We start from the raw sequence: 5,000 nt of genomic DNA, 5'->3' as shown, positions 1-5,000 counted from the left end.
CGGCGTTGCACGCGAGCAGCACCACGCGTTGCGGCTTATTTTACATTTTCGAACGGATCGAGCGGGCCCCGGAAAACCGGCGGGGTTTACCCGAGCCCGGCCCGAAGACCGTCACTCGTTTTACACGTTTTTTAGGCGCGCAAACAGTGTTGTCAGCATACAGCGACGGCGTCGTCGTATTCTTTTATGCAGCCGGCCCTCAGACAGGAGTGGTCCTGGATATTTCTCCACGGACCGCAATGTGCGTTCGAAATGTCGATGTTCAAATGTGTCCTGCAGTTCACACTATGACGCGCAGTTAACTGCGTTCTTCATCGACCCGCGAGCCAAGTGATCCACCGTTCAGGGTAATAGTTTTTTATATTTAGAAAATACGTGAACGATCTCTGTGTGTAACAAAATATTATGTGACGCACGCATTGCGCGTACGTCGTGATCTCGACTCGCTTCGCACTCGACATGAGCGCGTCGCGAGACGCACGCGCGTCGCGTACATGCGAACCGCGCCCGCCGAAGCGTCGTGCCGGAGACGTCGTGCCGGACACCCCCCACATGCGGCGGGAGATGTCAGCGCGCGCGCGGCAAACGCGACAACGTAGCACAGAGAGCACATCGCGAGCGCGAAAATAATCAGTGATTGACACGTGATTGAAGTTATCATCGTCAACAGTCGGCTGTGAGCGAAGCGTGTCGGCGACAACGCTCGCGCACGCGACCGTTACACGTTAATGATCCTTCCGCAGGTTCCCCTACGGAAACCTTGTTACGACTTTTACTTCCTCTAAATGATCAAGTTTGGTCAACTTCCCAGCAACGCCGACGGCCGCGAAGCCACCGCGTGTCGGTCCGAAGACCTCACTAAATCATTCAATCGGTAGTAGCGACGGGCGGTGTGTACAAAGGGCAGGGACGTAATCAACGCGAGCTTATGACTCGCGCTTACTAGGAATTCCTCGTTTATGGGGGATAATTGCAAACCCCAATCCCCAGCACGAAGGAGTTTCAACGGGTTGCCCGGGCCTCTAGGCCAGGGAGAACATGTTGATTCCTTCAGTGTAGCGCGCGTGCGGCCCAGGACATCTAAGGGCATCACAGACCTGTTATTGCTCAATCTCGTGCGGCTCGAAGCCGCCGGTCCCTCTAAGAAGAATTTTAATACGCCGCCAGTGAGTTGCGCGACCCTGAAGCCGCGCACACCTAAATGACGACGCCTATTTAGCAGGCTAGAGTCTCGTTCGTTACCGGAATTAACCAGACAAATCGCTCCACCAACTAAGAACGGCCATGCACCACCACCCACCGAATCAAGAAAGAGCTGTTAATCTGTCAATCCTTCCGGTGTCCGGGCCTGGTGAGATTTCCCGTGTTGAGTCAAATTAAGCCGCAGGCTCCACTCCTGGTGGTGCCCTTCCGTCAATTCCTTTAAGTTTCAGCTTTGCAACCATACTCCCCCCGGAGTCCAAAATCTTTGGTTTCCCGGAAGCTGCCCGCCGAGCCATTGTAGTAACGTCGGCGGATCGCTAGATGACATATTTACGGTTAGAACTAGGGCGGTATCTAATCGCCTTCGAACCTCTAACTTTCGTTCTTGATTGATGAAAACACCTTTGGCAAATGCTTTCGCTGATGTTCGTCTTGCGACGATCCAAGAATTTCACCTCTAACGTCGCAATACGAATGCCCCCAGTTATCCCTATTAATCATTACCTCGGAGTTCTGAAAACCAACAAAATAGAACCGAGATCATATTCTATTATTCCATGCACGAAATATTCAAGCGGCATTTTGAGCCCGCTTTGAGCACTCTAATTTGTTCAAAGTAAAATTGTCGGCCCATCTCGACACTCACTGAAGAGCACCGCGATAGGATTTTGATATTGAACCGGCGTTTTACCGCCGGCTCACCGACGATATGCTCCGCAGACGTGTCAGTATCACCGCGGATGCGATGCACCGACAGCGCGGCGCACAAATGCAACTACGAGCTTTTTAACCGCAACAATTTTAGTATACGCTATTGGAGCTGGAATTACCGCGGCTGCTGGCACCAGACTTGCCCTCCAATTGTTCCTCGTTAAAATATTTAAAGTGTACTCATTCCGATTACGAGGCCTCGTAAGAGTCCCGTATCGTTATTTTTCGTCACTACCTCCCCGTGCCGGGAGTGGGTAATTTGCGCGCCTGCTGCCTTCCTTGGATGTGGTAGCCGTTTCTCAGGCTCCCTCTCCGGAATCGAACCCTGATTCCCCGTTACCCGTGACAACCATGGTAGTCGCAGAAACTACCATCGAAAGTTGATAAGGCAGACATTTGAAAGATGCGTCGCCGGTACTGGACCATGCGATCGGCAAAAGTTATCCAGATTCATCAAAATTAACGACTTCGGACGCGAGGCCCTCCGTCGATTGGTTTTGATCTAATAAAAGCACTCATCCCATCACTGGTCAGAGCTCTGATTGCATGTATTAGCTCTAGAATTACCACAGTTATCCAAGTAACTGAGTAAGATCTAAGGAACCAAAACTGATATATTGAGCCATTCGCGGTATCGCCTTAATACGGCTTGCACTGAGACATGCATGGCTTAATCTTTGAGACAAGCATATAACTACTGGCAGGATCAACCAGGGAGCTGCTGCAAACAACGATTGTTGTCGCGCTCAGCGCGTCATGCGTCGCGATCTCCCCTTAGGGCGTCGCGACTATGACATCTTGAACATATCGTGAGATATCCGTTCGCGCACTGTATACTATATATCTCAAAGGCATACGGTGCGCGTTGAACGAATCATAAATCGGCGATGGGCCGATTGTATGTTATGAAAGTTCAGTAACGAGAGTCCCTTCGGGTAATAATAAAAATGATGACACGCAATAGAAGCGGTATCAACGTATTAATATCGGTACACGTCGTGATCACAAATCGGATCGACGCCCGGTGCTTGAGAGGAGCGTGAACGTCTCGCACGCGTGAAATGCGCGACGCGTTCCGGCTTGCGGGCCCTCACGTTAAAAATCTTAACAGAGGGAAACCGTCGAAGCCCAGTCGGCGTCTTGGTGCGCGCAAAAAATTTACACGATCGCTTTCAACGTGACGAGGATCGCCGCAGCGTATGATACTGTAGAGAGAGTGAAGAGAGGAATTATGAGAAACGAAATCACAAAAAACCTTTCAAATCACCAAATCAAATATCATCCGCATAGGGAAACTCGAAAACGCTCGATCGACACAGCGCGGTGAGTCTGTCTCATTTTTTATATTGTAAAAAAAGAACATATAAAACAACGCGCGACACAAACACAGACACAGACACACCAGCTCTCTGCCCCGAGAGTACCAACAACCGTATTGTTATTATATCATCGTCGTTATCATCGCGCGCATTCACAAACTTACTCAAATATAAATATATATTAAATAAAATATGAATGACGATGACGACGACGAGAATAATAAAACAGCAGCAGTTGTTGTGGCTGGGGGTGGTTGGTGTTGTGCGCGTTTTTGTATTTTTGTCGCGTGCGTTTTTCACTCTTTTTACAAGAAAAAACTTGAGCGGCGTTGAATTCGGCGTCGCGAACCGTTCGCTACGGACTCGACTCTCGACGCCGACTGCCGTATGTGTGGTGCACGCGAACGATATGAACGTGTAAACTCTCTGATATGTGAATAAAGTGATTTTGATTTGATTTTACTATTTATTAATAACATAATATTGAATATGCATTGCGGCTTCGAAGAAAAAATCGTTTTTTTTTTTTTTTTTTTTTTTTTTTTTTTTTTTTTTTTTTTTTTTTACTTTATTAATAACGAGTACGATAATGTTCAGTAATAAACGCGCGACACGTACATTTCATTTTCCCTCCGAAACCAAATAAAAAACCTCCAAAAAAAAATATATTTCAAATCAAATCAAAATTCTTATCATACATCAATCTTACTCACCCAAACTAAACATGTAAACGTCTAAACGCAGCACGAGACGAGCCAGCTACTTGATACTACCTAAGACAAGAACAAATTACGGCAAGCGTATGTTTATTTACGAGGGCGCACCACTTTTTAATAGTCTACCTTCATCTCTCAAAAAGATTAGGTCACTAAAAACATTTAAACGTGACCTATCAGACTATATTGTTTCAAAGTTTTTATAAAACACATGTCTGAAATTGTTTGTTATGTGACAGTGCCCTGTAAAAGTGTGTAATCTTAAATTTTGTGAAGAAGAATAAGTACTATAATGTGTAACATGTATGTACTGAACATCTAAAGAACGGCGGATAAATTATTACATCATATTTTTATGTTCTCATGTAAGTGACAATATTATGTTTTTAATGAGAAATAAATATCTTTAAACGTAATTCTTTCTTACTTACTTACTTACTTACCTATTTACTTACTTACTTAGTTGCTTACTTACTTACTTACGTACTTACTTACTTACTTACTTAATCACATTCGTTTTTCGCGATTTTCAGCAAAACGGTAGGTAAGTTTTATCATAAAAGTATCTCGGACAAAAATTGTAGATCGTAAAATTATCCATTAAAAATGTATCAATACTTAGTGTTAGATTCAAAAAGTTAGTTTCCACGCCACCTATGAGGTAGTAGTGTACTTAGCGCGTTTTTATAAGTTTTTGAATAGTTATTATCTCAGAAACGGTGGCTCGTAGGAAAAAAAGTATCGGTACATTTTTTATAGATAATTTTATCACCTACACTTTTTCTCGTAGGTATTTTTATGATAAATTAATAATTAATAATTTATTTTATTTAATTAAAAAAAAAAAACGGACAGAACATGCAATTATTAGGGGACACGAATATTGGTCAAAAACTATAATGTTCTGGTGTACAAGGAACAAGAGAAAAGATGGAGACCGGCAGGGAGCGCCGCGCTCCTCGCGCTCGGCGGTACTCGTTATTGGAGAAAACAAGTAAGTGAGATATCCGTCCGGGGAGACCGGCAGGGAGCGCCGCGCTCCTCGCGCTAG

General features: G+C 45.1%; 1 long non-coding RNA gene and 2 other non-coding genes across 3 annotated transcripts in view; all 3 read right to left on the bottom strand.

Moving 5' to 3' along the window:
• Positions 1-5,000, bottom strand: part of LOC126979299 (uncharacterized) — an 11,980-nt gene that overhangs the window by 4,546 nt on the left and 2,434 nt on the right. The gene's annotated exons all lie outside the window — the stretch shown is intronic.
• LOC126979301 (5.8S ribosomal RNA) lies at positions 194-350 on the bottom strand. Its single transcript, XR_007732800.1, has one exon. It is a non-coding gene; the product is annotated as a 5.8S ribosomal RNA (ribosomal RNA).
• LOC126979308 (small subunit ribosomal RNA) lies at positions 727-2,631 on the bottom strand. The gene has a single exon (XR_007732806.1). It is a non-coding gene; the product is annotated as a small subunit ribosomal RNA (ribosomal RNA).

Source organism: Leptidea sinapis, unplaced genomic scaffold, assembly GCF_905404315.1.
Source record: "Leptidea sinapis unplaced genomic scaffold, ilLepSina1.1, whole genome shotgun sequence".
NCBI lineage: Eukaryota > Metazoa > Arthropoda > Insecta > Lepidoptera > Pieridae > Leptidea > Leptidea sinapis.
Note: the sequence above shows the minus strand (reverse complement) of the source record. Positions and strands in the feature narration are given on the sequence as shown.